General features: G+C 38.0%; 1 long non-coding RNA gene across 1 annotated transcript in view; it reads left to right on the top strand.

Annotated features, from left to right (window-relative positions):
• The first annotated feature begins 4,447 nt into the window (after window positions 1–4,447).
• Window positions 4,448–10,061, top strand: part of LOC128781260 (uncharacterized) — a 107,167-nt gene continuing 101,553 nt past the window's right edge. The window contains exon 1 of the long non-coding RNA XR_008427214.1: window positions 4,448–4,514. This is a non-coding gene — a long non-coding RNA (uncharacterized lncRNA). The remainder of the gene's footprint in view (window positions 4,515–10,061) is intronic.

Genomic DNA, 10,061 nt, shown 5'->3' with positions numbered 1-10,061 from the left:
CCATATAATGCACAACACCAAGAGTGAATCCCACTGCGATAGGCTTTGGGTGATAACAATGTGTTAAGGTAGGTTCACCATTTGTATCAAATGTACCTTTCTAATGGGGAACGTTGATAGTGGGGAGACTGCATATGTGGAAACAATCTGTAGTTTTTGCTCAGTTTTGCAGTTAATATAAAAGTTCTCTAACAATTTGAAACCATTAAAACTTTTAAAAAGAAACAAGCTAAAAAAATAATGTTGACAGATATAGATAATTTAAAATTTGGACTGTAAAAAAAAAAGTAGAGCTCCTTATCATTGCTAAGACCAGAGCCATGACCCTGTGGAAGGTACAGAAGCAGATATAAGGTAGCAGGGGAGGCAAATAAGATTTCCTGAGAACCTCTTCTTTACACCTGGGTTTCTCCACCTCCACTATTGACATTTGCAGCTGGATAATTACTTTATCATATAAGTGTCTAGATGTTGATAAATGTCCCCTGGAGAGCAAAACTGCCCCCTGATGGAAACAACTCTGTAGACCTTGCATTTTTAAATAACCTTATTGAGATACAATTTATACAACATAAAATGGACTCATTTAAAAGTATACAATTCGATGTGTTTTATTAGTATTTAGAGAGCTGTGCACCCACACCACAATCTAGCTTTAGAACATTTTCATTGCCCCCGAGTAAAACTGGAGCCCCCTTTGACACTCACTTCCCCAACTTCCCCAGCTCTAGAACGCCACCTGTCTGCTTTCCATAGACCTGCTTCCCGCGGAGTTGCCCAGTCTGAACATCTTTGAGACGAAAGTCCACCTCCAAGAGAGACAACCATGGCCCTCAGTGTTGAGGCCTGTTGCATATTTGGGGGAAGAAGATAGTTGCAGAAAGTAATCCTATTAGAAGATCAGTGCAGAAAGAAAACCTACCATTTGAAATAATTCAGAAAAAGCTTGAAAGTTTTCCAAGATCACAAAATGGCCACATGAAAAGCCAACTCCGCTCCTTAGCTTTTGTGTAACACATTTAAATTCATCTCCCACTTCCAGAGTGGAAAAGCCATTATTTTACTTCTGTATTCTCTCACTTATTCTTTCTTTTCCTTTCAACAAACTGCTAAACCAGAAAAAAATCATTTTTTTTGTACTTCCTTCCAATCACTACCCAGTCCTCCTATTTGAAGCTTATAGCAGGGTTTGCATGGTGTACAAAGGGTTTTCTTTCTTTCCTTTCAAAGAGAACGTTATGGTGTGAGTTCTCCAGGCCTAATTTTTGATATATTTAAAGGGAGAGAAATATATTTAGAAACCTTTAGCTCTAGTTAATGGCCTGGTTTGCAAGACTATTTTGTCTAGAGCTTGGTCGTATTTTGAGGGTCAGAGGCTAATTATTAATTGCTTTTTGCTCTTTGTAGCAAATCTTAATCCCCTCCCACACCTCTCTTCACCCCTGCCTTGTGCTGCTTCAGCAGATGGATACTTTGGGTTAATTAACCTGACTATCTGAACTCAGACACTAAAAAAGGAAAGTGCATTTGTTTTCCACTCTCTCTCCTCCTCCCTTAGAACAAGTAAGGACCACTCTGTAAACTCTTTCATCTCTCTTGTGTCCTGCTTGAAACACTGTATCCAGAAACCTACTCTCACAACTGAAACAACTTGGTCCCCTCCTGTAAGGGATTTTCTAACTGTCCTGTGACAGGAGAAAGCCTTCAAGCAGAGAGACACAGGTGCTTGAAGTAGGAAGCCACCACCATGTACAAACAGCACAGCTCCCTGCAGCCGTAGGTGTTCCCAGGTGGCTTGACAAGATGTGGGTTGGGCACCACAGCATGGGCTACAGCGTAGAATACTTCAGTGACACAATTTGCTAATTGATCCAAACACACAAGTACAGAAAGTGCTAGACTATCCAAAACAACAACACACAACAAAACCCCAGCACGCACTTGGAAACACGCACATTTTGTAGCACAGTCAGTTACGATTTATGCCTTTTTTTTAAAGATTTTTTTCTTCATTTTTATTGTCGACCCTGTTACAGATGTCCCCATTCTCCCCCTCCCTTTGCCCCCCTCCACCCAGCCCCAAACCCCCCTTCCCTCTGGCATCACCACACTGTTGTCTGTGTGAGTTATGCATATATGTTCTTTGGGTGAGCCCTTCACCTTCTTTACACCAGTCTTATACCAGCTTCTAGTAGATGTGCTGATTATGGGAACAAAAACGGCGCTGTTCTAATTTGGGGTCCCTATCTCATCTTCCTACGCCTGGTGCCCTGCATCAATGACTCACCAAGCGTCCCAGTCCTTTCAGGACTGTGGCTAGATTGTGTCCTGTCTCTCTGATCTTCCAGGACCGGCAGCATGGATCCCAAGCCCAGAAGTTATTGTCCTACTTGCCATGTGCTCACTCAAAAAGAGTTTTCCTTTTTGGCTCCCAGGCAATAACCAACTGTAAACAAAGTAGAGGGAGAGAGTATACAGAGCCTTTTAATAACCTTAGCTTGTTAAATGTGACAGGAGATTGTCTGTTGGTCTGTCTGTCTGCCTCTCTCATCTGTCTTCACATGTATCTAGACACATCTACATACATGTATGCAGTTATGGGTTCTGTGTAATGAAATAATAATTTCTGCGTCTGGCATTCATAAAGTATTTGGACATAGACTGTGGTTTATTTTTCTCCAGGCATCCTACACAAGTCGATTCCCCAAATTCTAAGTAGGGAAAAAAAAAAGCTTACCTTGGCTAATCTGAATTTCCCCTCATTAATAAAGGAATGCCAGGCAGTGAGCAGAGACGGAGGAAACAAATATCACTAAAGGCAAGTCAGTCAATTTGTTGGCCTTTTAGAAATTATAAATATTTATATAAAAGCAAGTAACATATTCTAAAGTGTCCCTGCTTTAGGTAAAATACACAGTAAAGACCAAAAAGAGGGGAAGTTGGGCAAGCTGTGGTGTTTGCTAAAATGCGGCACCAGCACAATGCCATGCTTTCTAAACAGCTGAAATCAATCAAGGAAGTGAAATGTGAAGTTTGACATTTTTAATAAATTACACTATTTACCTCAGTACAAGTACATAATTGAGGTAAATTAAATAGAGGGAAGGAACAACTGAGCTGTAGCTAAGTCAAGTTTTAGGGAGTGTTCAAAGTTTTCTTTATGTTCAGAATTTTTTCACTTCCGGAATGATTAGAAGTTGGATTTTTTTTAGATAAGAAAGCCTGTCATTCATTGCAAGTTAATGAATTATGATATTCTGTCATCAATCTATATCCCCATGACAATAACAGATAGTGTATACTTTTAAGTGCATAACATTAACGTTTACAAAAATAATTATGGTTGTAGACAGAACTGTGCTGAAAAAAAATTACTGAAAAATAGGCTGAAACCCTGAGAATAGGGAATGTAATATGCATTCTCTGATGTTCATGTTTTCCTGAAACTTTATTCAAGGTCTACTACTGACATTCTATTCAAGTATATTAATGGGTGGAAAAGTGAAATACATTTCTAAATGGTCACTTTTTTGTACAAAGAGTAGACTTTTTCTTTTTTTATGTTAGCGTATAATTAAGAGATACTGTCAAGCACACACAAAGTAAAAATTGTAATAGAAGGAAAACATATACAACTGAAAATGTTTTGAGTACTATGTAATAATTTTCTTTTTTCTTCTTAGTTTCAGAAGTTACTAAAAAAAATCAAACTAAACAATATAAAGCAAAAACTAATGCAAATATACTGACCACCAGCCAGCAAACATTTGTATTACGGGAAATACAAACAATAACAAGTGATGTGAAACCATGCTCGATTTCAGTTGGTTTTTAAAGTTAATTAAAATAACATTTTAAGATTATATAGCTCTGAAAATATTTTGGAAAACACCTTAAATATAATCCAGATTAATAGAGTAAATGTCATGAAACGGGCACTTTCATGCTGATTACATCATTGAAATGGCAATACTTTTAAAAAGACACTTAAGCATATATTATGCTGTTGTTTCATTAGCAATTTACAATAGAAAATTATCACAAAATTCAAAAAAGAATTTGAGCTCAGTGATGTAAAGCAAAGCATTAATTTATTCATTATTCATTTATTTAATAATATGTGCCAGACACACTTTTAGGCACCAGGGGTACACTGGTGAACAACAAGAAGACTATAAAGATTTTCAGTGTTTGTATCTAGCCAGAATAGAATATAGATAATTTCCTTTTCTCTCTCTGTGTGTATATACATATATATTCTATACAATTCTCTTTTAAAAATCATAACATAGAAAAACAATTTTTAATTGTAATTCATGTTTCATTGTTTTGTTTTTATTTTTGTTGCCTGCCTTTCATTCCAAATTGAAATTTCTATATAATTTTTAGTAACTAATATGTCTCTCTAATCACAAATACCTTGTCCTATGTCTCCTTCCAGGGATGCGGTAGAGTTGCTGTTAACTTCTCATTGACTTCAGACATGACTGTGCAACTCATTCGGTCCATCAATTGTAAGTGGAATAGGGATGTATGTGACACCAAAGAGTGCCAATTGCTACGTACGATGCAGACGTAATGGGCAAAATAAACACAATGGAATGCATGTGTTTGTCGAGACTTCCAGTATTTACAGCAAGATTACCCTTAAAGTGCTGATGAAAGTACTTGTGTAGCAAGGTTTCTGATGTTTATTCACATTGACTTATTTATTTTTTCCCCATTACCATTGTATAAACATCCTCTCTTTAGGGCTAAAAGTTCATAATCCTGTATTATAAGAATTTTGTGTCTCCAAGAAGCTGAGTAATGGCACATCCCACTAATTCAGTTTGTCATTTTTGCTTCCCATCTGCCTTCCTTTTTCATTTCTGCAAAGTTCCAGTGTTGACCCCATGCCTGGTTCAGGTGTCAGTCAGTGTGAAAAGCAGTCCTGGGAGGATATAGCTTTGAACTTACATCAAGGGTCAGTCTTATGAGGCTTAAGTTGTCCCTGCATCTCTGACCTTGCAGGCTGGGACTCACTGTGTTTGCAAACCTCCCCTTCTGCATGCCATTCCCAGCTAACAGAGGCATCCTGTTTGCTACGTCTACGATAGAGTAGTGCTTCCTGTGACTTGCCCTGGGGGTAATTTATCTTCTAGATTCTTCCTAAGATTTAAACATATGTTATCTCAAAAATAATTTAAGTGTAGATCTGAATTTCTGGATGTAAGTTTACTGCAGATAAAAGAGAGAAGTTTGTATTATTTCTACTTTGAGTACACAAAACATCTGTGTAAAGAGAGGTTTTATAATTTGGGAACCCACAGAGCCCCGCGCCCCCACAAATGCACATAAGCCCATGCACACATACTCACAGCCCTTAACAAAATTTAAGAACCAATGCTCCTCAATCTTAAGTACTTGGATTTTCTCCATTGAAAAAGCCCCTTCCCTCAAGTTTTATATTACAGAGATTAAATAACTATATGTAAAATTGCAACAATTAGACATCAACATGATTTCCAAGTACAAAAGATTGGGAGCTGTCACTTCTTCTCAGTTTCATTATTTGGAGTCAATCTATACTTTGGGCTACCACCCACACCACCAGGCTGGCCTTCTGCTTCCAGCTCCCCCACTTTTCCTGACTCACAGGTTTAACACATGCATTTAGCATCTCACTTTCCTCATCTTTGAGGTTGTGTCATAGTACAAAATATTTGTTCCAGGAAAAAGAATTTATGGAAAGGAATTTTGAGGTAGTAGGTAACCAGGTAGGAAAGCTATTTCTGACATTACTTTGAATCTTAAGTTAGAATACTAATTATGAAGTACTAATATTTATTAATAATGAGTATTAATAGAATGATAACACAATGCCAATGAACTAATTTAAAAAGAAACCTTCAGAATCATCTTTCATTTGGTGCACTTCATATTATAATGCAGAAGTGGCTGCCTCTGCACCTTGAAAGTATCGCTGCCGTGGTTTACACGTGTGGTTTGAGTGCTCAGAGAGGTGTTGCACTCCTGTTCAAAGGCTGCCATGCGGATGCCTGAAGTGTGTATGGGTGACTGCAAGCCAGCGCAATGCCTGACATGTTGATGCACTTGCCAAATAGTTGCTGACTAGAACAAGTGAATGAGTGAACAGCTAATATTAATGTGTAGACTTGTGCTCAGTTCTTATATATTTTTACATAGTGTCATATGTGCAGCAGGTGACCTCTCAATAAGTATTGAATTTCAATTTGGACTCGCTTCCACAAATTACTTGATATGAGAAATTTCACATTGGACCCAAAATTGAAAACAAAAGCAAGAGGTACAATTTAAAGATCACAGACCTCTTCATTGAGAATATCAGAATGAAAGGCAGACAGCCTCCCCTTGGCCCACCATCAGGGCCTCAGAATCTCTCCGGCTCGTTGTTCACCATTCTTCCTTGGATGATCTTGAGGTTCACAGTTCACTAGGGTCGCTAGAGGCAGCTCTCGTCACATTCAAGTTCCAGGAATCTCTGCAGTCAGGGCTTACATGGGAACACTTCCTTCTTTTTAAGGACATACCTTGGAAGAATCATATAACATTTCCACTTTCATATCCCTAGCCAAATGTGACCATACCTAACTGCAAGACAGGCTGGATATTATTATGGTCTGTGGGTGAGCAGCAATGTGTTAAGGTTCTATTAGGAACCAGTTGAATAAAAAAAAAATAGAGAGAGTAGTCTCTGCTTTAATTCTTACTCAAATGTGGACAATTTAACCTTCTAGTGACATATAAAATTTAAAAAGTCGGCCCATGAAATAAATATTTTTTCTGAATAATTAATTTACCTTTAAAAAAGATATAATAAATAGTATGTCAAGATGTGAATGAAGCTTCTTATTACTGGTTACACAACTCTATTACTTATATCATATGTAATAGAATTGTGTAACCAGTAATAAGAAGCTTCATTGACATCTTGACATACTATTTATTATATCTTTATATCATATGATATAAGTAATATAATTGTGTAACCAGATAAAAACAAAACATCAGAATTTGGAATACAAAATATTAGTATTTTACAGTTATGGATAAAGTTTAAATTTTAATTTAAAGCATTCTATATATGGCTTCTTGGCACTTGGCACTTTCTTCTTTGTGCCCTCCTGTGCTGCAGAGATTGCTGCTTAGCAAATAGGACTAGATTAATCAAATTGCCTTGTAGCTAAAGGTCTGGGTCCAGGTTTAATTCTTCAAAATTAGATGTGGTTGCAACTGGTTGGAGGGTAAAAGTGAGGAAGCTGCATCTTGAATTTTGTTAGACAGTAAATATGTCTCCTTTACTTCTACAAATTTCTCTCCTTCTCACTACCTCCAACATATATGGGTTCACACACACACACACACACACACACATCTTAGTAGGCTCCTGAGGTGCCCTGTACACTCCTTGACAAAAGAATGAGTTGAGTTGTCTGTGAAAAGGGGATCAGAACACAAGAGATCACCAGACCACCCTTAATCACAGCACTGCTATTCACCAACGTGCTCCACATGCTTCAAACTGGTGAATGGTTTTGAAGGGAGCTCCAGTCTCTGATGCTTCATGAGAACAATTTTAAAAATTAAGTCCTGTTCTTGCCTTCTTCCCACTCCAACATTTTATTATTTCACTTTATTATCCAAAATAAAAATGATCTTTCTGTAAGCATAATTGCATAACAAAGTAATTTAGAAAAGGCACATTTAAGTTTTAGAATAGAACACAGGAAAAAAATATTTCCACCTTCCAACATGGTACAAAGATTAAAATGTGTCTAAATATTACTCTTTCAGAATGGTTCATTAAGTGATCTCCACACTTTCCGTTCCATTCACCTATTCCTCTTCCATTTAGGAGGCGATTAGAAATGCTACTTCTCCTCTCCTCTCCCCCCTCCCAGCCCACACATTCCTCACCTCCTCATCTGCTGAGTGCTTATTATAAGTCACACACTGTGCTAGGTGCTGTGGACATAAAGAAACATAAAATAAGCTTCCTGCCAGGAGGGAGCTCAAATTTTTGTAGGTATGCAGATATGTATGTGGATTAATTTTAACACTATACCTTAGATGTTCTAATGCAGGTACTACTAGTCATTTGAATGCCATAAAGGGTAAAGGGTCCAACTGTTCCCAGGGGAATCACTGAAGGCCAATATGCATGCTCTTTACTTCATTAAAATAGGAGTAATAGTGTCTACTGAGTATCATCTAGTAGCCCAAGTTTTTGCTGCCTTATTACTGTCCATTTTTACATTATATTTTCTCAGTAAGTAATAGAGAGGGAGTGTTAGGAAAGCAGAAAACACTCTAGCTATAAGACAATGACAGGGCAAGAGAGAATTGGGGGATTGAGAGATATTTTAAAAATGTTGGAAGGACAGTAAGAACAGGAGGGAGAAGATTGGTAACCAGCTTCTAATCAGTCTCCAGTGATTCCTATTTCCTGGTATTTATACACACTAGAGTGGGCTTTTCTCATATCACATCATGATGGCTGGTCTGTGGGACCAAAATTTATTGCAAAAGTGACAATATATTCCAGTGATACGCTACTTTCTGTGCTAGAATATAGAAGATATGATGGCTTCTGCCTGCCCCCAGCCCCGCCTCTCGCCATCTCCTCTCTCTGTGCCTCTCCCTCTCCCTCTCGTACTCTTTCCCTCTCATCACTGCCTGGTTCATGTGCTGAGGAACTGAGGTACTCTGGCAACAGCCAGAGAGAAACTGAGACCTGTGACCAATATGCATGTGAGGGAGGGGGTCAATCTGGAATTGGATTCCCCAACCCAAGTGAAGCCTTCAGATGATGAGCCTGGTCATCAGCTGGACTACGGTTTCATGGGTGACATGAAGCAGGATGGCCGAACAGCTAAACAACTTCCAGATTCCCAACCTCAGACACTGTGTGAGATGATACTTATATATTAGTATTACATGTTAATGTTACATATTAACATTACATATTATCTATTATATTATCTATTATATATCATATATGGTATGTTATATAATATTTATTTATTTTTAACTGCTAAAACAGTTTTGGGGATTTTGTTACATACCAATAAATAAATAATGCAAAGAATTCCACAGGTGACTGTTAATTTGCCTTTGGAGCTACTGTTTCAATTGTCCCTGGATTTTCTAAAAATATGCGTCTTGAAACTGGCTGGAATCTTTGTAAAGCTACTGCCTTTGTCTGGGTAGCTGGGTTCTGGAATTGCCCCAGCCTTGCTGCCATCATAGATAAACCTGTGTTAAACTCAGAAGCAGGAATTTTCCTCCTATTCTTGTCTTCTTACATTTTGCTAATGTTGGTAAAACTTAATGGAACCTGCTTGGCTGCTTGGAAGGGAAAGCTACAGGCTTCTCAGGAATGTGTGCAGACTCCCAGTTTTGGCAACAAAAGACAGAGGAAACTTCAGATTGAGTGTATCACGGAGACAAAGTAGCTAAAGGAACTATGCAGAATACATTACCAGCTCTAGTTTATGGATGAGGGTCCCGTGGCTCAGGGTATATAACTTGTCTGAGGTTACGTAGCTATGCAATGGAAGGATCTTTAGGAGGAATAGAAGAATCTTTCCAAAGCCTCTTTCTATGAATCAGGTTAAATAGTGAGAAAGCAGAGAATGAAATACTATGTTTCTTACCTTCGTTTATTATAAGACTTTGTCTCAGACCTCTCCTGACCTCCAGAACCATATGGGGAGGAAGTTGAACCAGAAGGCATCTTCTAAACATGTCACGTGTGGACGGTTTCCCATTACCTTGAACTCATTTACAGGACTTTTTACAGATACAATGTGTTCCCTGGAAAAAGATGTATTGTCATTCTGACAAGAACTCCCATGCAAGGAGTGGTGATTTTTCTCTCCCTTTCACCATAAGTAAACTGTGAAAGTACTAGGAAGGGATGGGAGAAAAAAAGGTTTTAGTTGTCTTTTCTAGTATAGTAAAAAAAGGGCAAAGTTGGGATGAAATGTACCTTGAACATTATTTTTATAAAGTTAAAAACAGTCTGTTTGCCACCT

The sequence above is a fragment of the Desmodus rotundus genome, chromosome 6 (genome assembly GCF_022682495.2).
Source record: "Desmodus rotundus isolate HL8 chromosome 6, HLdesRot8A.1, whole genome shotgun sequence".
Lineage (NCBI taxonomy): Eukaryota > Metazoa > Chordata > Mammalia > Chiroptera > Phyllostomidae > Desmodus > Desmodus rotundus.
The sequence above is the reverse complement of the archived record's forward strand: the minus strand, read 5'-3'. Positions and strand labels throughout refer to the sequence as shown.